The 27,875-nt window shown below is 47.2% G+C and overlaps 1 protein-coding gene and 1 long non-coding RNA gene across 4 annotated transcripts in view; one reads left to right on the top strand and one right to left on the bottom strand.

The window, feature by feature from the left end:
* The window catches only part of LOC139060093 (glutamate receptor ionotropic, kainate 2), a 636,178-nt gene that overhangs the window by 312,802 nt on the left and 295,501 nt on the right, over positions 1-27,875 (top strand). The window lies entirely within an intron of this gene.
* On the bottom strand, positions 494-7,591 carry LOC139060585 (uncharacterized). The gene is made up of 3 exons (XR_011514945.1): positions 7,502-7,591; positions 4,835-4,877; positions 494-829 (listed from the first exon to the last, which is right to left on the bottom strand). It is a non-coding gene; the product is annotated as an uncharacterized lncRNA (long non-coding RNA).

Genomic DNA, 27,875 nt, shown 5'->3' with positions numbered 1-27,875 from the left:
GACGACCGGTGCTTGTGCGGTCTAGTGTTGGGTGGGGACACGTCGGCAAGCTTGTCTTCCCTCTCATTCGTGCATGCTATGCTCGGCGCTGCGCCGTGTCCTCGAGCCCCCAGGCACACTCGTTGCCGACTTCACCTGCTGTGTTCGCACAGCTTTGAGGAGGCCAGCCGTGAGGTGGTCCTCGTGTACGGGCTTTATGACGAGCCGTGAGAAACGTGAGAAAATGTGATGGCCGGGGATGAAGGTCATAGTTGCACTGGCCGGTCGATCCGTCTTACCGTTTCGACGCACCTGAATCTAATACTCATTTATTTTATTTATTCTGTCACTGATATCGACGACCTATAAAACATTTAGCATTTGCTTTTGGCCAACATGGTCTGTCACCAATTTCGAAAGTCACTCTCTCCCGTGGGTCAGCTTCGCTGCGATTGAACCACAAGGGCAATGTTATTGTAATTTACCGCTTTATTACAGACACGAAACGACTATAACTAGTTAAGTTTCTTTTTCACAAAAATTACATACAGGTTCTGTCACATCACTGGACAAGGTCAACCGTCAACAGCGGCAACGAGAATGACCACTGTGATTTTGAATAGAATGTTTGTCATTTGAGCAGCCACGAGCATTATTGCAGCTTCCGTCCAGAAGGGCATCTTTGTCTGTCCCCACCGCTTAAGCATTGAGAATATGCTTCCGCGTACGACATGTTGGTGGAATCGCCGGTGGTACCGGGCTGCTGCTGATCCAGCCCTGATGCCATAGGGCTCGAAGCCCAGGCCTCTCAAGAGCTGATACGCTTGTTGGACGGCCCACAATTCGGCACCTGCGAATAAAGTTAAATCCAGTGTAAAATCCACCGGTGTTGTGCGCTAATATTTTGTATCTGCTTGGGAAATAAAAAGGCTATACCAAGCGTCGAAAAGGCACAACTCAGGCTCCCATATTTATCAGCAACGAATTGATTGAAACATTGTCTTTCATGCGGGTAGTGGACAAAAGTAGAAATTCCAGTCGGAACATCAGAAATATTTACAGCAGCTGGTAGTGCAACATTACGTGCAAAAAATATGCAAGAATCTAACAGTCTGAGTTGATCATTCGTACACTCTAAGAAATGTTTACAGCCTTTGAGTGGTATCTTGCCACAAAACAATGATCGTCATCTGTCTTCTCCGCATTTCGTTTCTTTAAAGCTGCATGCCCGGTACTTCGGAGTCAGGAACGTCATGCGCGTTATCAGCATGACAGAGCATTATCGACAAGAAAGTGGCGAGCGCAGCGTTTTCAAGAAAGGAAACGCAAGCAAGACAGATGACGATTAGGGTTGTTTGGCAAGATGCGACCGAAACGGCGTACATTTCTTTAAGAGTGCTCGGCATGACCGTACGCTCATTTACAGAAGTTCCGCATCACCGTGGAACAGAAATTGCGCTTTGTAAGTTTTCCTGCTTGGATAACGTTTGTTTTTGGTGGCTTCGGGCTTTGTTGTCTTCCACAACTGGTTTAAGCTCGGGGTACAAATCCAAAACTCGCAACACTATAACCTGCCCTAACTGGCAGGAGGCGCTATAGCGTGAATCTATTATATCTAGTCCTATTTCTTTTCTGCCGTTGGGTGTCCACGATTTGTCAAAAGTTCCCGCGCAACGCCCACTTTGCCTGTCTGTCACGGCGCGTTATGAAAGTCTCCAAAAGTTTCCATGTTATACGACCTGTACAAACTGTTGATGCATGAACAGGAGGAAAATATCAAAAAATTATTTCCATTTTCAAGCAATTCTTGCTCTTAGCCCTCCACTTTTGGTAAAAAGGCTTCGGATTCTGCTTACTTCCCCTGGCGGTCATGCGTCGTGTCAAAACTGAGAAAACTCACTACAGCTGAGTAACGTATATGCAAAAAATATACATCATTATGCCATAACCAGAAACTTCCTCGCTCCAAGAGGAATATGTGGCTGCACACCAATCGCTCGAGCACTGGGCATTCGGAGCAACCGGCGTAATTTTCTTCTCTGCTGCTGCAGCCTACCCATGTGGTTTCCTTTCAGAACCTACACAACATCGCTCTAGCGATTGTTCTTGGCTGAGCACTAGTTTTAGCGCCGTTTCTAACTTTCGATTACACACTATCGCAGTTTCTGACGAGCCACCAAAAGCTAAACGAGGGGAAGCCCACCAATCGAGGGTGAAGAACCAAAACCCTCTACACTTCTGCACGATCACCCTGTAACTCGATATACCACGCACGACACCACTCAGGCAGGCCGCCAAACTGAAGGGTAATGTTCTAGAAGACTACACGCGTTCGATAACGGAGGACACTTGTGCGAACACGCTGCTGCAGTGCTGGTGTCACTTGTTAATGGCACGTGTTAATCTGATTCTCCCTTGTCCATTTCACACCACATGGGTGTCTGTAAAACAACAAATAAAAAAAATATAAACATCTAGCACGACGTGTAGGTATGACGGAAGGCTGGCACGGGTCCGTGGAAAACAAGACTCAGCATAGAATGCGGGCCAAGCAGCTAGCCTGTAGCTGCGCACAGAGAGAGGCGAAAGTTTCTGCTGGCCCCCGTTTCGAACACAAACGCCAAAAACTACAAGAGCAGCGACCCGGATCCCTACACTTAAATAAAAAAAAATGCAGGAAACGCAGGGAAATTTCTATAGCACTGTTTTTCGATACCGGCGCAGAACCTTAGTATAGTGAAGTACTCGCTTGCATACGGAATTGGCGCAGTGGATAGCGAGATTTCTCCCATTCTTCATTTTAATGTTGTGCGCATGTTCCCGCAAAGGTTCATTGAGATACCGTCCTGCCTGACTAATATACCTTGTCCTAGTCGTGTTGGGCATCTTGTAGACAACTTCATTGCTGCACTGCACGTGTCTTTGTGTGATTCTTAGTGGGGGAAGCGTTGTGAAGCATGCCATTGCACACCGAGCCCACAGGAATGCCCTCACTCGTTCCTGTCATCACTGAAGCTCCATTCCATTCCATTCTCCGTTCTCCGTTCCATTCACCGAAGCTATAACAGCCAAGCACATCGCCTTAGAGCAAGCGGCTACCCGAATACCTACTTTCCTCTTTTACAGAAGTTGTGACCCAATAAATCAAGAAATCAGATTGTCCAGCTATAAGGCACTGCCTGAACTCGACAAATCAAAGCTAGCCGTTATCCCAGGCATGCACAATGTTTCCCACAGAATAGAAAAAGAAAGAGCAGCAGGGCCTGCTGGTGTTGCATTCGCGGCCCCGAAAGAATTATACTTCGAAGCAAGAAAGTTGAACGTCAGTCACCCCTACAACAGTTCCTGCAGAAGAAATCCCGCCTCGCGCTTTGTGCTGTCCACCAAGAAAGTCGTCCACAATATCCCCCCCCCCCCCCCCCAACCCCGTGTGGCAGAACGTATATCGGCCAAATAGGACGGTCTCTCAACGCACTGTTGCGGGAAAATGCGTACAACGTTAAAAACAAGCATGCGAGCAATCTCACTATCCAATGGCACTAATTCCAGGTACAAGCCGGTTCCTGCAGACGCTGAGGTTTTGCGTCGATAGCGAAACCATCGAACACGTGAAATCTTTGAAAGCGTCACAAGGATGCTCAAACGCCTGTTATGCGTTAGGTCCCTTTCACTCGTCCTCATCTATAAGCCATACAAATATCTACCTAAATACTAATTTGTATGTTAGATTTCACCTTCAGACACATGCGTGAGTGGAACGGTAACCTCCTCCCCCGTTTTCTTTCCTTCCCCTTTTCCTCCTCGCATTTCGAGATATATGTTTATGGATACAAAATAAAGCACTCTTTGGCAGTCAGCGCTCGTCCTGTTTTCTTCCTTCTGTTCGCAATTTTAGCTCTGTTAATCTACCACGGATGCAAAGCAACGAGCTCGCCTTCAGACCCTTTCTTAATTTAAATTGCTTCTGTCCAAGTGTATTTAGTTCGCCTGTATGTGCGCGCGCATGTGTTATTTCCCTTCATCCATTCTCCCAAATCGCACCTGCGGTAGCATGCCAAGCGTCTCGCTAATCTAACCATTCTCGTTACGCTCAAGACTATTTCTTTCTCAGTGTCTCGAGCACCCTTCTGAATGTAATCAAATTCTACACTGAAAAATATTGCTCCCCACGTGTCTCGTCGCATTGCTAAAACTCTCTCCCCCAAAAAATCGACATCTGTGCCGCCATCTACCGACGCGTTCATAGGAACATGTAAAACGGTTCCTTCAAGCAAGCGGCAACGAATTCGGAAAACTTTCCATCGGAAATGCATTTCGTTTTTGGCCAGTGACACGCGCTAATATCACGTTTGGCTCGTATCTGCTTGTGCGAACAGTTTTGAGCACGAACTTTCCTGTCATTGCGGGCATTCATGGGCGCCAGTCTCAGGATGCTTTCTGTTTAAAAATTGAGTCATCAGGTAAGAATACACGACAAGAAAGGGTGTTAATCAAGGGGCCCGATTTTCATTGGTAATATCGTAAGAAGCCAACAAACACTGACACCAAGGACAACATAGGGTTAATTAATTGTGCTAAATTAATGAAATAATGAAACAATTAATTAACGGAAACGAAAGTGGATGAAAAAAAAAGCTTGCCACAGGTGGGGAATGATCCCACAACCGTCGCATTTCGGGTGCGATGCTCTACCAATTGAATGCGAAGATTGTGGTATTAAGGACAAGTAATTTCCCGTATGTTGTCTTAGGTGTCAGTGTTTGTTGGCTTCTTTCTATACAGTTAAGAATAGGTTACGTGTCATGTGCTCAGTGTAACTGTTCGCGCAGGTGAAAAAAAGCGCAGATGTGCTTACAGACTGTCGGGACGAAAAGAAGAATAGCGGAGACCCAGGGGTCCTGCAAAAAATAAAGCACAATATTTACTTTCGATAACACCTCTCGACTTGATTTGCGATTATCTGGTTTATGAAATGCATTCGACTTATGCAGTTAAATTGTTTTGATAAAGCTGGTGTGCTCTATCAAGATTTCAGAAACTCATTAAATGAAGGTACAGACCTTATTTTCTGTGTTGCCTGTAGAAATAAACTTAACGCAAAGGTCACACAGCTTGAGATTGCCCTTGTGGTTTGCAATGTTCTTTTGTGAAAGAAAATTACTGCGGAATAGCAGAAATAGAAGAAAGAAAACGTTTAAAAGAGGGCAACATATAGAGACGTGGAAATGGTCATAAATCTGTTATTCTTCTTCTCCTTGAGGAGCTACGTAGTTTTAAGGGTAGAGTTTTTTCGACCTTGTCTGAAGTTTTGTTTGATTTAGGATTAATATTGAAAGACAAATCAACGTAATGCTTATAAAGATTGCTAACACACACTTCTCACTTTAAATAAACTTTCAACTAAAATAAATAGAGTATTCCTGTGTTCACGAACGCTTTGACATTTAGAGCTAACAATTTCCAACATATATTATTATGTTTCATTCCAAGAAAGTCTTGTAAATGCGTTATCCTTGCACGGAAATCTAAAAAAAAAGTTATCACTACGAATCCAACGCACGTCTTGGCACTTACGTTAAGGGAAGCTTTCTGCAATCACTTTAAATAAATGCTTTGCGAAGCCGCACTTCATCCGTGAAGTTGTATTTTATGCATAACTCATGTATTTGTTACAAATTCCTCTCAAATGCAAAAATAAATGTGAAGCGGATATAGCGTTGAATTACAGGCTAGTGTGATGTTTTTGTAGGGTGAACGATGTGTTCTAAGTAAACGGGGATGTGCATAGAAATCTGAAACCTTATGGGGAACCATAGCAAATCGTATTTAGCACTTCAGTGCCGCTAACAAACACGTGAATAATCAGTCGCCTCAACAACCTAGCCCACGCGAACGCTCAGACTTCCCACTGAATCTATCCGCTGAGGGATCCTTCGTAAGTTTCCTTTGTTTTGTGAATGTCCTTCTTATGTACTTTCTTTGATCTACAGATGTGGGAGAGAACTTCCGCAACCGCATATATTGGTGAGACGCCAACGCCAAAGAAGAGAAAAAGCGCCTATCTGCACATTTCACACCTGGCCGACCCTGATGCTATTGTCTAATGCAATTATCTGAATGCTAATTATCGGTTCTGCACTTTGAGTAAAATCAGCTTGCCTTACAAACTACAGTAATAGCTTTGCGAGGAAGTATGTCTTGTATAGTGGCTCGCGGATCGTCCCATCGCCCAACGCGCTGTCGCACTTGCTGTCATAACCCCTGCAGTGAGGCCAGGAGAAGTTCTGCTAAATGCGGGCACAATTTGCCGGTTTCGGCATAATAGCAACGCCCAGGACTTAAAGGAAGTAAAAAATTGCAATGCAGAGCAGTATATGTCGTAGCACACTTTGAGCCGAATTCAGAAAGCTCCCACTTCGTTAGTGCTCTTTGTCGTTCGCCGGTGGTAATAAGTTTAGCATCCCTCTTCGTGGCAATTTTCTCTTCAGGGCCAAACAATGAAACCCTCCTTACCTCAGTAAGGAAGTCTTCATTGCGGTGAGGCCACCTTATGTCACTTTGAAAGCTTCCTTACTGAGGCACCCTTTGCGAGGCACCCTTAGGCACCCTTAGTTTTGCCAGGCATGTTCGTTTCAGTAGCACGTTCGGCATGAGTAGCGTTCGTAGGCGTTGCTAGAGCGTTGCAAGGTGTTGCACGACGCCGTCGGTGCCAGCGTTGCTGGAGCCTATCAAGTTCTGCGCTATAATATGGTACTTTATTTACGTTTACTAAAGAAAAGTAGAAGAAAGAGTGCACGCGTCTCTAAATCAGCACTTCAATTTAAAAATTATGCGATGATACAATACATATTTATTGAATAATGGTGTTCGCGTAAAGCTCTTAAGAGATAATCTCGAACCCAGACGTGCGGCGACCATTCCCTAGGTAAGGACGGGTGAAGGGAGCTTTCAGAGTACGCTTGCTTCCTCCATCGGTCCTTTGCTGGAAGGAGGCCTCACGTAAGGTTAGGAAGCAGTCGAAGGAAAGGAACATTTCATTGTTTGGGCCTCAGAATTTCTAGTGTTAAGAGCTGTTAGTGATTACGGTTAGTGATCTCGTAGTAACATCATTCCTGCGGTACCAAACGGCGTGTTTAAAATAAACTCAGGGCAGGCGCATGCTCAAGCTTTTCAAGGAGGATCATATCTGGAGCCGCTTCATCAAGCTGCTTACTTATGCATTTGTTCCTCTTGCCCCTACTCACGAAAAGCTTTCAAGCTGTGATTATTCGTTATAACAAATTCCAGCCAACCATGACGCTGAACATTTTGTTCGCTATAGCTACCAGTCAAATAGCAAAGACCCCTTAAAAAAGAGAAGCTTCGTGAATTCGGCCGGTGCTTCACACAGAATAAACATGAAACCTTGGTTGGACGTTTCAAGAACAAAGGAATGATCAGACTTTCTCGCTTGTCCACAGTGCGATCCATGTAGGGAATACGCCAGACCAACCCTTCGCAGGGTAAAAGTGGTATCACATACCTGAAGGAGCGCTTCCATAGTCGAAGTAGACCTTGCTAGTGCGTCCTTCTTGTTCTTCTTCGGCTTCTTCTTCTTCTTCTTCTTCTTTATATTTATGGCACGTACGCGCGAGGGGGGGGGGGGGGGGTGAGGGCTTGGTCATGGTTTGAAAAGAAACATAATTTGCAGTTCTCTCTCCCTGACAACTTATTGAGTAGTGCTACTTGTATTTAATTAACAGTGATAAGATATTTTTCTTTTATTTCCTTGAAACGTGTGCATGCTGTGATGTGCGTAGTGCGCGACACGGTGCGGTGGTTGTAGAGGACAAGAAGCAGACGACAAGTAGTGCGCGCGCCGAGGCGTGTTCCGCGCTGGATGGAAAACGAGAACGTCGAAGAGCCTCCGGCACGTGAACACGCGGCGCAAGAAAAGAAAATAAAAGTGAAAAAGCCAATCCAATAAAAAAAGTTGGAGGACGCTTAAGCTTCGCCTTCAAGAGTGGAACGCGACAGCGTTCCCGTCGACCCGCGAAGGGGTGTAAGACAATGCTCCACGGAGCAGCGATCACTTACGAGGCGCCCCGCATCGGACGCGGTGAGCGTCGAGCAACGCAGTGTTCGGCGCTGCAACAAAACGAGCGCCTGAGTAAACGGAACGAACCAAAGAACTCGGTGTCTCGGAGGGGGAAACGATCTACGCCAGCCGAACGTCGTGATCGGCACGGGCAGAGGGATAGATAGTAATCTAAAGAAAGGAACGGCGCTTGATTCTGCAACCCGTGTGGGAGAACGGCGAAGGGTCGTCAGGGGAGAGGGAGTCGGGGCCGCGATGCGCCTCAAGCCGGGCCGCGCACAGCCCCAATGCGCGCGTGGCGCGCCACCTGTCGGGGCAGCGCCGTACATTGAGAGGAGGGGGTCTTCTGTGTTTGCCGCAAGATGGCTCTGCGTGTGCGGTAAGCACAGAAGAAATGTTGCGGAAACGTACTTCGCTACTCGTGTAAGTGCGACTCCTGTAAGTTACATGCTCATAATTACCGATATACACCGCAGTATAACTTTCTATGGCACGTTTCTAAGGCAACACCGCATTCACTGGAAACGCTTTTGTACTGCTTTCAAGCATCGAACTCGTGGCTGAGTGGTAGCGTCTCCGTCTCACACTCCGCAAACCCTGGCTCGATTCCCATCCAGCCCATCTTCGACGTTGCTTTTTATTTATGAAGTGCCTGCCGTGATTTATCGCTCACGGCCAACGCTGCGGACGCCGACACCGACGCCGACACTTTTCTGCGACACGAGCTCCTTAACGCTATCGCGTTAAAAACCACGGGGCTTCAAGCTTCAACTTTTCGAGGTTAGCTATATCCGATGGTGTCGAAATGAAATTTCTAAGCGTACACCTTTTCTTAAAGATTCAGCGATCTATACAGTGTAGATCACTCATGTTATAGTTGATCAGCTACAGCCTACCAGTATTACAAATACATGCAGGACTAATTTCCATGGGCTCCAAAACGGATTAAGTACGCCCGGTTTGCCTCGGCGTTCCTCTATGTGCATCTCCAGTCGCGACAAGTGCCGCTGACCGACGCTGTCCAGTGGCTGCACGCAGTTCTAACTATGCTCAGAATTCACGCGCACCGTTCATGCCGCGTACAACCTCGCCATTCAGGCTCTCTGCCAAGGGGAAGACCACGCGTTGTATTTTCCACTATTGTGGCTTCTCACCATTAATCCCTTCCATCAGGTTTCCTACTTGCTACTCGACCGTCGGCTGCCTTGTGGGGCCTCGGACAAGCCATTGCAAATGTTTGGTGTTCCTCTAATTCGAGAGAAGTCCGGTTCGGCGCCGGTGGCTAGGAAACAAGGTGCCTTGCAGCGCTTATGAGGCCAACTCTGATTTTGTGCATGCATATGCGGATGGTTCCATTACTACAAACAGCTCGTTTTTTCTTATTATTTAGATGGTCATCATGATTGGTGTCGATCCGGTTCAGGTTCTCCCGCACCACAACGTCGACGTTATCGACGTCTCTGACCGGCGCTCTTAATTGCATACACCAACGACCACCTAACCAGTTGGCCATATTCAGACGCTCAAAGGTGGTCTCCCAAACTGTGAAGTCAAGCTTCGTTTTTCCTTTGAAGTAGTGAAGACCGGCTGCTGGATGAAATCGCAGAATCTCACCGCCGCTTTTCAACATCGGCATGTGATCAGACTTTAGTGGCTTCCCTGCACCATCATCAGCAACGAGAGAGCCTGCGAAGCGGCGTGCTCCGCTCACCGAGACCAGCGTCTGCCTGTGCCATACCACACGCTTACAGAGCTCGATGCAGCATGGCCACTTGATTAATGTTCTCGTGAAGGTGTGTGGATCAATTACTCCCTTTGTAAACAAGTTTATTAAGTGCCCAAAAGCGCTTTATGCTGGCAAGGTTTCAAAAAGGCTGTGTTTTAAATTATCTGATTCAAAGTGAGGCAGCCGACACACTTATTGTAACGGCTAGAAAGCAGCACCGACCCTGGAAATTGGGTTTAGATTCTGCAAGGTCACATGAGTTAGTGCTTTTTTTTGTACTCCAAGCTTGGAAAATACTTTGCATTGTAGTTCATCGCACCTTGTTGAGCGACGATTTAGTCTACTCTGTATAGCTCTCACACTGCAGCTAGTGTCTAGTATATGTCCTTTAGCCCAAGCCGTAGGCTTCAATGTCTATAGAGTGAGCGTGAACTCTCCTTCGTTTAAGATGTCATGTTTTGCAGGAAATAAGAAGTGCGCAACATTTGCATCGTTTAAACGAGGACCGCTTTAATGTTTGCTAGGGAGGAGAAACTCACAGGTTATTTCGCTATACCGCGTCAAGATCACACATGAGATATATTACTCTGTCACATCAACATATCGTAAGGTACACCACACCGTGCCGCAATTATACTCTGCAATCGTTCTTCGTGCAATTCCCTCTGTCCTTGCATGGCTTCCCTTCGTCAAGATTTTCTAATACTTCTGGCAGTCTTGACGCTCCAAGTCATCTAGCCTCGCCGACATTCAGAAAGCCAGTTGCTTTGATCGTTAAGAGGAAGCATTAGCTCGGGTGGGTCTTTCTAAATTCATGTGAAAGGAGAATTCATGTTTCTCGGCAACAACTGCACCAAGTTAGACGAGGTTTGTTGCACTTAAAAGAAAAGCTTATATTTTGATGTCTGTTTGTTTCAACCTTTTGATTTAGATCGGGAACCTTTTATTAAAAATTGGCAAAAATCAAAATTTGTCAAAAGACGAAACTATCAAATTTACAGCTCTGTAACTAAGCAGGGAAAAAATTATATCTCAATCCTGTGAATTGCCTCTGTTAGCACATCTAAAGCGGACAAAATTGGTATATTACGCATAATTCTAAAAAAATTGAGTAATGTGTAAATGCTGCTTTTGCAAAACCCTTTATCCAAAGTAGCCAATTCACCAAATATATAAATTGACCAATCGAATTTGACCGCTTTGAATGATCTAATGGATGCCGATATCTGTTCTTGATGAAAAGATATTAATTTTAAAACTAAGTGCTTGTATTTTTTCCGAACCTTCGAATTTTTAAAAATTCCATTAATAAATTTCTGGCACGAAATCTCCAATTCCGTCCGAGCAGCAATTAACACGGAAAATATCCCGAAGAACATGCACCCCGTGCACAATGTCGAGAGAAGAAAATGCCGCACGAAAACGATTCTTAAAAACCATGGCGCGCGGGAGGGGGTGCTCTTCGTAGACGCCGCGCGGTACCCCCGAAACCGGGACGACAATGGTGGCGTCGGCGCTGACAAAGGTAACTGCGTCAGTAAGAGGTAACTCCCTCTTCGCAATGGCGGTCGTATGCACGAAAGGAAAGACCGTGACTGCGGGCTCCATAAGGACCAGATCGTCGGAGGCAGCGGAAGAAATGGCAATCGTATTGGCTGTAATCAACGGTCGGCAACACTACAGAACAATAATCAGCGACTCCAAGACGGCTATTAGGAATTTCACAAAGGGCTGGGTCTCCACCGAGGCGGCCAAAATCCTGAACCGCAGAGCAGAAGACTTTACGAACGGCACAATTACACCCAAATACTTCAAACGGATTCCGGCACATATGGGAGAAGTTACCATGAATGCCCCTCCATACCTCAACGAGAAGGCCCACCGAGTCGCGCGAAAACTAACCCACCGCGGCACCGACAGTGAGGGCCCAATACCCCGCTACCACCGGGCAAGGGGGAAGGACTGCTTATCACGCGCCCCCATTGATCCCGCGCCGCAAGACGACGAGGACGACGACGCCTTCCTTGGAATAATAAGCACAGAAGACTTCACTAAACAGCAGCGAGCAGACCCGGAGCTAAAAGGCCTCGTCGAGTATTTGGAAGGGAACACCGACGTTGTCCCTAGGGCATTTAAGCGCGGGTTGTCTTCGTTCACGCTACAAAACAACCTACTTGTGAAGAACTTCTCGCCAGTCCGTGCCAGCTAACTTCTTGTTGTACCGTCAGTGCTGCGTCAAGAAGTACTGCATGCCTTACACGACGATCCCACCGCTGGGCACCTCGAATTCTCCCGGACGCTGTCGAGGATACAGGAAAGGTATTACTGGCCGCGTCTGACCACCGACGTCGCCCGTTACGTCAAGACATGCCGAGACTGTCAACGACGCAAGACACCACCAACAAGGCCAGCGGGATTACTACAGCCGATCGAACCTCCTCGTCGACCATTCCAGCAGATTCGGATGGATTTGTTGGGGCCGTTTCCGACGTCAACATCCGGGAATAAGTGGATCGTCGTGGCGAAGGTCTATCTCACCCGCTTCGCTGAAACTAAAGCTCTTCGAAAAGGCAGCGCAGCCGAAGCGGCGAAATTTTTCGTCGAGAACATCCTGCTGCGACATGATGCCCCAGAAGTCCTCCTCACCGACAGAGGAACGGCTTTTACAGCGGAGCTCACCCAAGCCATTCTGCAATATAGCCAGACAAGCCACAGGAGGTCAACTGCCTACTATCCGCAAACGAATGGTCTCACGGAGCGCCTGAACAAGACCCTCGCCGACATGCTAGCGATGTACGTCGACGTTGAACACAAGACGTGGGACGCGGTCCTGCCGTATGTAACATTCGCCTACAACACGGCGGTGCAAGAAACAACACAGATCACGCCGTTCAAGTTGGTTTACGGCAGGAACCCGACGACAACGCTCGACGCTATGCTGCTGCACGTCACTGACGAGGAGAATCTTGACGTCGCTACCTATCTCCATAGCGCCGAAGAAGCCCGACAGTTCGGCCGCCTACGTATTGTTACGACTTTGCACCGCTGTCACCACTAGTACGACTTTGAGGTGGTCCCGTAGCGCTCGTCAACCGTTTCGTGACAGAGCGTTGGTAGCGAAGACTCCGAGTCAGGCGTCGGTGAGAATAACAAAAGGGACTTTATACACTATATACAGGTCATTATACAGGACATGATCGGATCGGCACTGGGGCCGAGAGCTCACAGCAAACGCGACTGTTCCCGCACGGCGACGTCCGGCGATACTGCAACACGTGACACATCTCACCCCAGTCGAGAGCGGCACTCTGTTCTCGGTGGGTCGGCGGATCCGGTTTTCGAGGCGGCCGCGTCCGGCCTTATAATCCCCGAGGAACCACTGTCACTCAAACGGCCCAATACAAAGCCAGCACTCGACAATCGTCCGAGAGGTCCAACCAGCGACCGCGCTGGCCACCCGGTTCAAAGTTCGCGCGCGCGGTGACCTCCAGGCAAAAGGAGGTGCGGCGCCGGGCTGTCTGACACTTGTGTGCACGTCTGAACATGCTGTTTGCCGATGCTTCTCCGCAGAACAACGCTGCCTGACGGCTCAGCATCTTGACTTGTCAAGGGGGAATTAGGGCACTCGCAGGATAAATTCTGCATCTTGCAGATTCGGAATCCGGGCTTGTGGTAATGGCATAACAGTATCAAGAACCAGCAGCGTACCGACAGCCGACACTACAACCTCCGACAACGCTTCGTCGAGTACCAGCCCGGCGACCGTGTTTGGGTATGGACCCCGATATGCCGACGAGGATTGAGTGAGAAACTATTGCGGCGCTATTTCGGACCCTACAAAGTCATCCGACGTATTGGCGCACTGGACTATGAGGTCGTGCCAGACGGCATTTCGCATTCACAGCGGTGCCACGCACGATCTGAAGTGGTCCACGTGGTGCGTCATAAACCCTTTTATGGACGCTGACGAACTTTCCTTATTTTTTTTTTGTTTTGCTACGAGTGCTTCTTTATTTCTTTCGTTCCTTTGCAGCATCGGGTCGATGCTTCTTAATAGGGGGGTATTGACACGTCTACTTATATTTATCGGGCGACCACGTTTCGCCGCCTAACAAATGTAATCGCACAGCGCGGGACACGCCTGCATGTATCCGAAGTTTCTGGAAAGTTGTCGATGCTTCTATCCGGCTGTCTGTTGTCGCCGAACGTTGTGTTATCTGATTTCATCGCGTGACGCGAATGGTGTAGAACTTCGTGGAAGGCACGCGGGTCCAAACGATTAGTCTGGAACATTCGACGACTGCTGTATAAAAGCGGACGCGCTTGACCCGCTGATCAGATTTTCGACGATCGCCGACTGTATTCGTCGCTATCGTTGTGCTATAAGTGTAGCCTGTTTTGTGGGCACAGGTTCGCCCAATAAAATTTAGTTTTGTCGTTCACAGTGTTGCTACTGTGTTCTTCAACGTCATCACTACGTGACAATATATGCTTGTATACGCAGCAGGTTATGTCACTGGCTTGCTTCCTCAGAACGGGTCACCTTGACTGCATGATCACAAAACTGCGCCCGTATTTACAGAAAAGAAAAAAAAAGAAAAGTGTCTTACGTTAGAATTGTTTGGGTGCAGAAAAGTTTCAGCCAATCCTGATGATGCCGGTCATGTTATCAGAGAAGGCGACCGGCCAATGGCAAGTAGCCCTAACGAACAAAAAAGCTTTGCGGATTCTGCCCCCTGGTCATTTGAGCAGTAGGTCTCCGGTTTGGTTTTCTGGTTGCAGCAGCCGCATGCCGAAGGGAGGTGGGGTGTGAAGCACTCGTTCTGCGAGTTCTCTATGCTTGTTATAGCTCATTAAAAATGTGGTCCCCTGGTATTCCTTACAACTGATGATGAATCTTAGGTGGCCGAAATTTCTTGGGAGCCGCCTTCATTGCGCTGTCTGAAGCAGCTTCTGCGCAACTTACACTCAAGTTTGTTGGCATTTGAAACACATTTTTTATGTCTTTCTCAAATGTCTGCGCAAGAAATTTGCGAACAGAGTAAGAAACCCGTGAAACGTCAAAACATTTCTTCCCCCTAACTTGAAAGCTTAAGTTGAACAATCTACGTTATCGATACGTTCAGCAATGACAGAGATTGACACGCGTACTTATTTTTCTCCCGTGACCATTTTTCACCGGCTAACAAATGTTAAATGTTATCACCCGGTGAAGGACGGGCCTGCATGTATCGAACGTTTCGCGAACGCTATTGATGGTTCTATCCATTGTCGGTTGTCACCGAACCTTGTGTAATCTGATTGTATGCGCGACGCGATCTGTGTAGTACTTTCTGGAAGACAGCTGGGCACCAACAATTACGCTTGAAGCTTCGACGAGCCATGCATAAAAGCCGACGCGCTCGACCCCGTAATCAGATTTTCGACGATCACCGACTGTGCTCGCCGCCATCCCTTTCCTTGACTGTTGTTTTTCTGGGCACAGGCTCGCCCAATAAAGGGTCAGTTTCCCCGATTCCCAGTTTTGTTACTCTGTTATTCATTTTCACTACGTGGCAGTATTTGCTGTACTGGGAGCTCAATAAAAGTTTGCACCGCAAAATAAAGTTTGGAGAATTTTCAGTAAAGTTTCATCGCTGAGTTTACACCAGACAGGGCAAATGGCTGATGAAAAATGCCGTAATATCTGACTTGAACGTAAATAACAGGCGGCGGCCGTAATTTCTACCAACTTATATGTAAGCTACATGCATATATAGGAGAAATAAAACGGGGAGAAACATCTACTAAAGTCTAGGGAGTCGTCGTCTGTGTACTTTTCTGTATGTTTTAAAATACTGTGCCTGCCTGTTAGAACCGAAGAGGACCGCAATTGATTTGTGTGATTCCATTTTTGTGCCGCGCCGTGTCATTTCTGCGTCGCCGCTATTTCAGTGCCTCACCCACTAACCTACAAATGAACTCTAACCGATAGTGTGCTTAGGCGCCTGTTTGGGGACTGAGGTTATTTTTGGTAGTATCGTAAGGGACCACCAGGGGCATTGCATTCTCCAACCCACTCTGTCAAACTTTCTTCCACCTCGCACAAAGAGGTTGCGTCAGGCGTGTCCGTGCGACAAATTTCCTCTGCGCGCTGGTACAAAGCGCATGCATACACAAACGCGCACACACACACGTAAAGTAATAACAAAAGAGGAGCATTGCCAAGAAGCGCACTTCCGCAGCAAAGTGACCGGAATGGAAAGAAGCACATGACGGAGGCTGCGACTGGGATTCGGGGACTTGGGAAGTGGCCAATGAGATTTGCGCGGGACCAAGTTCATTAATCTTTATAATTAGCCTCGCACTCCGGTGCATTTCAGCTGGCGTCCTCCTGGGACGGACAAACTCACTTCGCGTCGTCTCTTGCTTTTTTTTTTCCTTTCTCGGCACCGCTAATCTTCGTCGCGTAGTATTCCCTAGCCGCCTATTTAATTGATACGTACGAGCTCAATACTTCTGATTCCTGTTTGCGGTTTGGTTCTTTTGGCGCTCAGCCCTAGGTCTTGCACAGGACGTTTTTTTTTATGTCAAAGATTCCTGAGTCCCGGATGTAATTTGAAAGTAAAGGAACCAGGCAGAGAAGAAACATTAACCGGCACCGCCTTACGTTGCTATCAAACATCGGAACGACTAATTATTGTAGAGAGTGAAAAAAAAAACATGTTTTTGCTTGTGCGAGTCTGGTAGGTGTAGATAGTTACACTAATTTGACACATAAGGTTCGAGAACGATGCGTGGAAATGGCGACGACATGCTCCACGTCTTGTGGCTGTGCTGTACTAAGGAATGACGGCACTGGTATACATATACGGACGGCACTCTTTCGGTATCCAACTTCTTTGCTTTGTCTGAACATTATCTCTCGTATTTCGATAAACTATATTATTTACCCAACCGTTCCCTCTGCCTCTCATTTGCATAAACATACGCACGTGCAAGCACGGACGCACAACAACGCAGAAAGTCTTTAGCAAACTACTCTGTTTGCTGCATTTCAGAAACAGTAAAACACCTACAGGCAGCTGATTCGAATGCCTGCTAAAAAATCTCAAGAAAGCGAAAGGATCGTCTGGAAGCGAGGAAAGATTAACTGGATATTTTTAACTATGACGAATAAGACGTTAAAAAACTATGAGAGACAAGAGCGTTTCACTGAAACGAAATGAAGTCACCGTAAACCCCAGATGTTTGTGAGCACATAAAGGAAAAAAAAACGAACTAGATCAGTCTCTAACACGGCCCATTCGTTTTTTTACAGTGTGGCTTCGAATACTTATTTGTTGGTGTGAATCCGGTCGTCTTCCGTCGTTACTTTTGTGCAACGGCAATTAGTCAGGAATAATAATGTTGCTTTAGCGCGACAACTTTATCCAAAGTTTTCTTCAGGGAGCAAGGAAACAAAAACAAAATCAGGGCTCAAGACAATATTTTTTCTGCTTCTTACCCTGCCAATTAGTTACGGATAACCAAATTTGGAAAATACTGATAAAGACGCGGCGAGAATGACGATTTAATGCGAAACGCAGAGCAAGCACCCGGCGTTGCTCGCTGGAATCCTTAGGACCGTCCACTGGGAATTGAGACTTGTCGCTAAGCACGTGGAACTGCGAATTACAGTAAACGAAGGAACGAAAGCAGAAAAAGAAACTGTAAACACAGTGGCAATATGTCGCCACTTCGTTGCCATATCGGGGGCCCGAAATTGCGATTAATGAATGCCGCCGACGTAAGCACGTGGCTGCGGTTAACAACCGAACGTCAGATGGCTGGAGAGATATGTATGCATACGAACGCAGAAGAGAAGAAGAAAGAAAGCAAGAAAGAAAAGACGGAAATGTGGTGACGCCTTCGGAAAAGTTTTCTCTCGGCACCGACACTCGCAGATGGCGGTTCTCCGACGTCGTCTGGGGAAACACAAGCAACGGCAGCTCGCCACCGCGGTCTCGCGTAATTAGTGTGCGCGAATTTCGAAACGAGTCTGCAAGGAGGAGACGAGGGTGGAAAGAGAACAAAATTAGTGAGAGTAGCAAGAAGAAGAAGAAGAAGAAGAAGGAACTCAAAGTATCGTGGGAACGATGTGTGCCGGGATAAGCAGGAGAGAGGAAAAGGAATGACGGTCTCGAGCTTGCCGCTGGGACTTTGCGAGTAATCAGGAAAAACTTAGTTTCTTCGGCGACAGGTCCCGGAGGAGCGTTGACTCGGAGACGTTGCCACTGCGGCCATCTCGCCGCTGCAACGTCACATCGCCGATAAGTCCGCCTCCCCGCGTTCTCGTTCCTGTTCTCGCCTTGTCGTGGGCTTCGTAGCAGGCCATTGCGCGGGCTAGATCGTACACTTCAACGCACATGCCGCCTGCTTGCTTGAGCGTGATTGCTGAATTTGATTTCGTCGCGCCTCTTGTTAAAGCAGGCGTGATCTGAATACGTAGCAACTCGACGTGAACGGGGTGTGTACGTCGAAATAGCACGCGGTTTCGAAGCGAAGGCCTGGAGATCGAGCGCATGATACAGGGCGTTTAATGTAACTTGAGCCAAACCTTAAAAATATGCAAATGCCACGTAGCTGGATCGAACCAAAGTTATGTTGTTTGCCGCCGCTTGAAGATATTCAGATTATTTTTTGCCATTGCGCCTCAATAGATAATTAGACCTAATAATTTAATCAACTCCTAAATTATTATAATTAAATGAGATGTATCAATGCGACAAATTGTAGAGCAACATGAAAAACTCCCAATACTGCTTTCGGTTGTTCAATACGTGCTACATAAAAGGGTTTTTCCGAGCGCGAATACACGCAAAACTGTCCACCGACGGGCCGCTCGAGGCACTTTATATGTATTCGCTAGCTGTATTTGCGTGCATTTGCTTGTACTCGTGGTGTTTATTTAATTATTTAGAACACAGTATTCCGCTTAAAATGATGCATTTACAAATTCACGAAACAGTCGGGAGCCAGAAGGACGAAGTTTTGGGAAATCATAGAGGAAAGAAACAAAATAGGAGAGGCCCTCACGTCTGGTGTTGGGCTGCTGAGCACGAGATCGCGGGATCGAATCCTGGCCACTGCTGCCGCATTTCGATGGGGGTGAAATGCGAAAACACCCGCGTTCTTAGATTTAGGTGCACGTTAAAGAACCTCAGGTGGTCGAAATTTCCGGAGTTCTCCATTACGACTTGTCTCATAATTAGAAAGTGGTTTTGGCACGTAAAACTCCACAATTTATTTTAGTTAATTTAGGCCCTGACGTCACGTTTTTCAAGCCGGAAATGCAGCCGTGTTGGTGTGCCGTCTGCTTTGTGCCTCAAATCAGCTCGCCAAAGCAGATGGGCGCAAGCTTTGAACTTGCATTGCTACGAGCCGCCGGAAGTGGGTGCGGTCGACGCGCGTCAGAACAAAGCCCACGAAACTTCTATGAAAGCTTTAGTGAAGCAGACACGTGCCAGTGCTTTTCCGTGGCACGTTGAATAACACGACGAAGACCCGCGCCGTAAGTACTCGTGTGTACTTACGTAAGTACACACGTAAGTACTTGCCTGGCTGACACTCACACTCATACCCTAAACACAACTTTAAAGCTTACACGCCATGCTTCAAAGTTGGCTTGTCTCACGAACAGAATGGTGCTGTGAAAAAGACACGGCAAAAAAAAAAAAGAAAGCTTACGTCACTTATCAGAGGCCGAGAGTAGCAGCGAGAGCTTCAGCAGCGCGGCCGCTATGGCAACGTTGACGTTTGGGGCACGAGTCCCAGTGCTCCTCTGCAAGAAACAGCACATGACTATCGCCACACTTTCTACAACTCGTCCGTCCTGGCTGGTGCCTCTCCTACGCTTTCCTTCCTCCGTGAGGCAAATGCATGCATGTGCTAGCCATCAATGCCACGTTCGCTGAACCACTCCGCCTTCTTCTCCCGCAGACACTAGCGTGAGAGTTCCCTCTAGCAATTAGCGCACGAAACTCTATAGTTTAGGCTTTCGGCAGCTGTGCATCGGCACCTGGCGGCTTACTGACAACATACCACGTCGCAGGTCCATCCGCCCACATGCAGGTGGTGGCAAGCGTACAGAAGTTTGTGTGTTTACCTGCTCAAACGTAGATGGCGCTAGGGATTTTTTGGGACACTAAACCGCAAGGACGAACGGAACGGAGCAGAAAATTTCCACGGGCACCTAGCCAAAGAATGCTACGCATTAAAAACAGATTGTAAGAGTTTTATGTTAAAGGGCCTGAACATTACGCCTTCTTTGACTTCCTTCCGCTTATTTTTTTCGTATTCGCACTTCCTTTATCTGTTAAAGTACACAGTCCAGCAAAACTTCCCTGGTTTATATGGTTTTTGCTTTGGTTTTGAGTTAAATGTCTCCTAAGGTTTGCGAGATACAAAAGACAACAGCAGCAGCTATGAATGATTTTGCTCGCTGGGCGTGTCTGATAACCTAATGCATTTTTTTACACTCAAAGAGTTGTATAACATGATTTATACTAAAGTTATTTTGGCTGCTATCGTCTTCAACCCTTTTATATAGATGCTCGGATCGAGGTGCCCGCATTACTGTCACTCACTCACTCATTTACGTATATATATATATATATATATATATATATATATATATATATATATACTTATTAAATTATAGGGTTTTACGTGCGAAAACCACTTTCTGATTATGAGGCACGCCGTAGTGGAGGACTCGGGAAATTTCGACCACCTGGGGTTCTTTAACGTGCACCTAAATCAAAGTACGCGGGTGTTTTCGCATTTCGCGGGGGCGGCCGCCGTGGCCGAGATTCGATCCCGCGGCCTCGTGCTATATATATATATATATATATATACACGCACACACACACACACAAGCAGAGCCAATACCCTTTCTGTTCTTTTGTCCTGCCGTAACAATACTAATGGCCATGACGCACATCACGGAACAAAGTAAAAAAAAATCACATTAAAAAACATGAAGTTGTTTCCTTTCGATGACCTCTCGTAACTACCTGGTGACTTCCGCTTGGATAGAAGACTTTGTGACATTTGCTGCTGCGTTCACCTTTTGCCTACCGTATCACTTTCTTGCCTGGTTTTGTTATTGTGTTATGCGATTCCCTGTGTTGACTCACTGTGGACGTTCGTTTTCTAGCCATGGTCTGTTTTCATATCGTGTTGGTACGTGATGTGTTCTTGTTGCTCCGCCTGAGTGCTACGTTGATTTTATCCCATTGTTCGGTAATTTGTCAGTGTTGTTGCCATGTTGTTGTCTGACACATATTATTGCTTAAGTTGTCATGTGTGCGGCCCGCCCGTTCGCAATAATAATAACACATCTGTTTTTTTTATCTCTTTCGCAGGTGAGTACACGAAATAGCCTGCCTACTTTGGGATTAATCCAACGTACCTCATCTCGTCAAAAGGTTGGATTCGCAATGGTTATCTTTAGTTGCTTACGAACTCTCGGTGCTTTTTTTAGGCCCCGAATGCTTCAGTCCCAGTGGCTTCTGTGATGACACTCACTCACTCACTCACTCACTCACTCACTCACTCACTCACTCACTCACTCACTCACTCACTCACTCACTCACTCACTCACTCACTCACTCACTCACTCACTCACTCACTCACTCACTCACTCACTCACTCACTCACTCACTCACTCACTCACACTCACTCACTCACTCACTCACTCACTCACTCACTCACTCACTCACTCACTCACTCACTCACTCACTCACTCACTCACTCACTCACTCACTCACTCACTCACTCACTCACTCACTCACTCACTCACTCCCGTACGCACACCAGCTTGCCTACCAGCCAGCACTGGCTCACTCAGCTCGAGCTTCTATTTCTGACGTGAGATGAAAAACTTCTCCCGGGCATTGCCCAGGTTTGGCGCGCACGCAGGCCTAAACAGCGAGAGAGTGCGACTACAGTTTGGAAAGCTTGCGCATAAATAATACGAGGCTTTTTATTCGTTTCCGCTGCCGTTGTCATGCCAAGTTCTGTCTCATACGGCCTCATACAGGCTGGGAGGGAAAAAACGGCGATAGTGTGCGAAAGGAGGCGAGAGACTGGCTGGCGCTCGGCAGGTGGTTGAGCCACAGAGGAGGCCGAATGCATCGCCCCCGCAGAGCGGCGCTCGCGCTGCCCGAGTCATTTGTTTCAATGATGCACCGTTCTAGGAAGCGCAGCACGTCGCGAGCTCGCTGCCTCTCGCGGCGCATTGCCCCGCACTCGCTCCCTGAAAGGTCTTCTGTGTCCGTCCTGAATAACGTACGAGCCTGCTCGGAATACGACGGCCCGCGCTCTCTCGCGAACCCTCCCCCAACATCCGAGTCCGTCCTTTGGTTACAGCGAGTTGATCGCAGAAGGGAAAGGGAGTCGGTGGCGGCTTCCGCTCGAAGGTCGCCCTCGGCGCCGCGCGGTATCACACTTCGCACTTTGAGTTTGTCGCCGTGTTCCGACCGCCGTCGTGTATGCAGTAACGTTGATTCGAAGTTCTTCGCTTTGTCGCGCGTCTATCTCCAACACGTTGCGTGTGTGCGCATGCACGCTTATTTGTGTTGTGCGTGTATGCGTGTGTGCGTGTGCTTGCATTCTGAAGGGGGGGGGGAGGGGGGGCGAGGAGATCGGCTTGTTCGTGCTCGTGCATCCGCGCTTGCAACTTGTTGGTCTCCCCCGTTCACTGCGTTGTTGACGCCGCGAGAGTTGGGACATCCTCGGCGCTACATAATGCGTAGAGTTCAGTTCCGGCTGACGTTCTGACTGTTCCAACAACGACAACAGTTTGGAAACCGTATACTATACTTTGTGTCGTCGACTGTCTGTCGTCTTGTGGGCGTAACTGACGAGGAAAGAAAAGAGGGGGGAAGGGAGGGTTTCTGACTGTTCCGTAATCTGTATAAATATGCAGTCATATTAGAGCCGCGGTGGTTCTCCGCGGTTGTGCAACGCGCAACGGTGTTAACTTCATCTTTTATAAGTTGGGATTTATATCATTGCTGCTTAAATGTCCCTGATTCTATAAGCGTACGCGGAACGCGTTTCACAACATACCATTTCGGCAGAGATGGCAGTAAATTAGAGAGCTTTGGAGAAAACGTGTAACCGTTAAGAGCATTGTGATGTTTCCCTCGCTCTCCTCCGAACGTGAAACGAGTGAGTCATAAAAGCCTCGCTGGCGGGTAATATATTTAGTAAAGCTTGCAAACGTTATTCCAATGCCGTGTTCTAAACGACGCAGTAGTGCGGTCCTAATTATTGGAAAATAAATTATAGTTGCTCCTGTGTGAGCCCTTCTGAGAATCTTCACCTGCAACGTGATGGTGGTTACCTTGTGACGCATTGCCTAACGTTTCTCTAACGCCGTGAATTCTCAATGTCTGCTCATGCCTACAAACTGACTTTTATGCGAAGCATATTACGAGAGCTCAACCCAGCTCCTCAGGCGCGGCGGTGTCGCCTTCAATACCACGTGATACCGTGACGTCCCGACAGAGGAGAAACGGGGCTCCAACTAGCGCCGTCGCTCGCGGCGTCGCGGCGGTATATAAGCAGCTGCGCTTGCCTCTGCTAGACACTCACGAGGTGAGATGCCTCCTGGAGACAGAGCTGCTCGTTGGAATGAGAAGCGAAGGTTGCGGCGTGCTACAGAGACTGATTTTCTAGGTGGCTTTGGCTCAACTCTTGCAAGATGGGCTGGGTGGGAATCGAACCAGGGTCTCCGGAGTGTGAGACGGAGACGCTACCATTGAGCCACGAGTACGATGCTTCAAAGCGGTACAAAAGCGCCTCTAGTGAATGCGGTGTTGCCTTAGAAACGAGCTGTTTCTAAGGCTCAGGCATGCGTCGCTTGCTCAGGCGCACATTTCATTGCCACGCCGAACGCTGCGTTGCTCGACGCTCACCGCGTCCAATGCGGGGTGCGTAGTCGCTGCGCCGTAGGCCATTGTCTTACACCCCTTGGCGGGTCGGCGGGAACGCTGTCGCGTTCCACTCTTGAAGGCGAAGCAGAGTAACGCATGAGTTGTTTCTTCGTCTAGCCGAACCAAATATAGCCAAGCAACAGCAGTTCACCAGGCTAAACAGTGGTTCAACAACTAAAATAAAGGCTAGTATGCTTCGCATCCTGGGCTTAACCTTAGCTAAGCCACAGCCATTTTTTATTAGGAAGCTTTACTTCAGGAGTTCCTATGAAAATCCGTGTTAACTGACTATCTTTCTCGCTCGTCATCCTTTGGGTCGAATTTGAGGTCTGTTGCATACGTAAAAGAAAAACGTGAAAACCTTCCGGAAGCCGGAAGGAGGGAGTATCTCTTTATTTAGGTCATTATTCTTTTTTTTGAAAATACGATTGAATATCTGAAGAAACAAACAAACTTACATATAAGCCTTTCAGCACATTAACTACCGAATAAAACACGATATCAGAACACTCTGTAAGCTCTACCTGTTGGGACATCCGAAGGACTCAAAATTGATTGTTATTATACACCACTCAGAAATCAACCACTAATTTCTAAGCATACTTTTGCAAGACCTTGGTAAATATCTTAATAACTTTAAGTGAGCTGTTAACTAACGCAATGAAATTGGTCAGTTTTAGAGGGACAGCAGGTGCAATTTACTGAACTGGGATTACTTTATTGGTGCAACATTACGATTTTCGGAACTTCGTGATAGTATTTTCATCGAGTTCTTTTTTTGTTTTTGAAGAACCTTCGGGTATGTCGTTAATCGGAATTATCCTTCCTACAGTCACTAGAATTGAGCTTTTTATCTTAAAGGCAGCGAATTTTATTCAGTAGTTGTCATGTGAAAGCACATCTACGTTTCGCATGCACTTAATTAAGAAAATTGATGTTGACCCTGATGTAAATATTCCTTTCGTGAAAACGTTTAGAAACTTAACGAGCCCATACCGACATTAAAGAGTGCCACGAGACTACGAGAATTACTCCTATTACAGAACCCACGAGACTACGAGAATTACTCGTATTACAGAACCCACGAGACTACGAGAATTACTCGTAATACAGAATCAATGACTCGCCTTCTTGGACCACCATTTCTATGGAGTGCATCAAAAAACAAAAAAAAAATCACCGACGATTACACTCCATAATGCGAAATCACTTGAGCGCAGTTCTATATGTATTTTCATTTCGCAGTATATTGCTGGCTGGTGCGGGCAAACTGTCTCGTGCGGCAAGTTGCAAACGGAGTGAAGTTTTGCGCGACTGCCTCGCCAACCTGGAGATCGCGAGAGGCAGCGCGTCAGTGACGCGTGGACGCCACTCACAGCAGACGACGCCGACAGACCTATCAGACAGACGACGCGCGCTACTTTGGCGCCATCTCGTAGACATCGCCGCCGCACTACGCTTTTCTTCTCATGCTTTCGCCCTACTCTCCTCCTCCGCTTTCCTCGTCGCGTCTTTAAAACCCCGCTTCTCTTCACTTTCGCGCTTTCACCCTCCGCTGTGATCGTTCGCTCGGTTACGTCGAGGCCCGGTGCAGGAACGGGCGCCTAAGAAGTGTGCTTAAAAAAAATAACCGAAGAGTATAACAGGGAAGCACTTTCGTCTATCTATACTTTTTAAAGCACTTGTATCATAATAAAAGTTTCCATCATGCAAGTTTCACCGCACATCGATGTCTTAAAGATACGCATTTCTCGTCACAAATGTCCTAGATTACACCCTGAAAGTTCCACAACGCTTATCTCGAAGGCGTTCCTCGTGAAGCTATGGAGAGGATAGAAACAAGAAAAAAGCCGTTAAAACTTCATACTTTGGCTTTTAATAGCCCTCAGGGATTTTAGATGAAGTATTTTTAGGCACTGGAATTATAAAAGTGATAACTTCGCAAGGGAGTCGCTGTACTTTGATGTCGCCAGGAATTGTACTGACAACAGCGGTAGCAACGATTAGGCCCACAAACCCACAGATAGGTTTTTGCGGTGGTCACGAACAAACTGGTGACTTCGAAATATATTAGTCAATAAAGCTGTCCGCTGTGAGAAACGGTTTCTCCGTACGTTCTACCCTCCATCTCATCGATAAGTAGTCAGAACGCAGGACTGTGAAATATTATTAGCAAGAATTAGCAGGAAATAAATATCTCGGCAACCAGCAATTTAAATATGACATTGTCCTGGAAACGGTAGAGATTAGCTAGGCTAACCCATTAAGGACCTGAATCGGCAAACATAAGGGTCGGTTTCAACGTGAATCCTCTCTAAACGTCATGAGGATAGAAGGTGAGCGTAACGATGTTGTCGAATTAATGTCATCCTATTAATATGTAGTTGAACATGTTTAAAGATGATTGATATCACAGCATGCGCTGCAGAGAATCTGTAGCTTTCTGCCTTGCCAGCTCGTAGGAACGTGCGGCGGCTTTCATCCCAATTTTTGAAGGGCCCGTTTCCGCTTTCCTACTTGTTTAATTAACTATCTCTTTATTAAAAAAAACAACAACAACAACCGCGCCTAACTCGTAACCTACCAGTGAAGCACGGAGCACTAGTTTGAGCGAAAGAGATACACTTAGCGCACGAAAGATACACTGCTCTTCCGTGGATGCAAGCCGACATTCCCGGCAATTGATTCTGCTATCCCAGCACCATTAGCGAATCGTGTCAGCTATCGATCTTCCGTTTCGGTTTCCGCTTTGCTGCGCTACGTAGAGGCACGCCTGAGTGAGTTTAGTTTCGGATGGGTCCTAGGATTTGTTTTCTTTACGGGGAAGAACAATATTCCTCCTCTCTTTTTTTCATTATTGTTATCATCGGGAAGGGACATTTAGCATCCTTCCGCGAGAACTGAGCTATCGGGAGAACCGTTTTTCATCGCAAAAAAACAAGCTTCGCTTCGCTTGATCCTCGAAGAGACAAAGAAGGCCCCTTATATATATCTTATAAATATGGGGTTGCTGACTAAAAAAAAATCTAAGTAAGGAAGAGGGCAAACGAGAATAACACGCTGGGGCCTATGCATCTTGGTCACCTTGGAACCCCTGTCGGTGCATCTCAGTAACGCTCCGCTACCCTCCTCACCAGCCTGCCCGGAAGGGGCGCTGCGATCGCTCCTCAAGCTGCACGCCCCAACATTTATCTCCGGCGCCGCCACGACCCTGGCGGTGAGGGTCGTCTGTCTGTAGCAGAAGGCGTATTGTCATGAACGCACAGCTCTGAACTTTTTTTGTGTGTGTTTGGATAAAAGAAAATAAAAAGTACAAGGCCACAATGCCGAAATGTTGCGGCTGACGGGACCTTGATAATACGAGGGTGTAAACAGCGCCGTCTGTGAAGATCACTAACAGTAGTTTGACTGTTATGTCTGACTATTTTTACAGAAATAAAGTGATACATATACAACACGTTCCGAGGTTTGTCTTGCCACCGATTATACTCCTCATTTCACAAGATTTGGTCAGCAGCACGCGCACTGATGTACAATAACGGGGGCACATATTAAACACGGCGAACCTTTCAAAGTAACGGAGTAACTCAAAGTAACTAAATTCTGAAGTCTTACGTGCCAGACCCACGACCCGACTGGGAGGCATGCAGTTGTAGGCGATACCGATTAGTTTTGACCACCAGAGGCTTCTTTAAGGCGCACGTAAATCTAAGTACACAAGCGTTTTTGCGTGTTGCCCTTGTCGAAATGCGGCCACCGCGGCCGGAATCAAATCCGCAGCCTCGTTCTCAGCAATGCAACGCCATAGCCAGTGTCCAACCGCGGCGGTTAGCACAGCAGCATCTGCGGGTGTGTGATTTTATGCAGACACAGGTGGCTTTCACACGCAATTGTATAGAACGATCGGTAAACCATTGAGTGTTTGGATAGCGATGTCAAACTTCCACTGCGCGATTTCCTGAAAATTAAACTGGGTGCTGTTGAGCCAGTCGTTCGCATTTTCTCCAGCCAAGAACTCCAGGCTTCATGTCTGGGTTATCTGAAGCCCAGCTACACATTTGCTGAAGGAATTAGCATAACTACTTCAAGAATGGTTAGGCTTTTCAAGTGGTTATGAAGAGTATCACTC

This window comes from Dermacentor albipictus, chromosome 5 (assembly GCF_038994185.2).
Source record: "Dermacentor albipictus isolate Rhodes 1998 colony chromosome 5, USDA_Dalb.pri_finalv2, whole genome shotgun sequence".
In the NCBI taxonomy this organism is placed as follows: domain Eukaryota; kingdom Metazoa; phylum Arthropoda; class Arachnida; order Ixodida; family Ixodidae; genus Dermacentor; species Dermacentor albipictus.
This window is presented reverse-complemented; position numbering and strand designations above follow the sequence as displayed.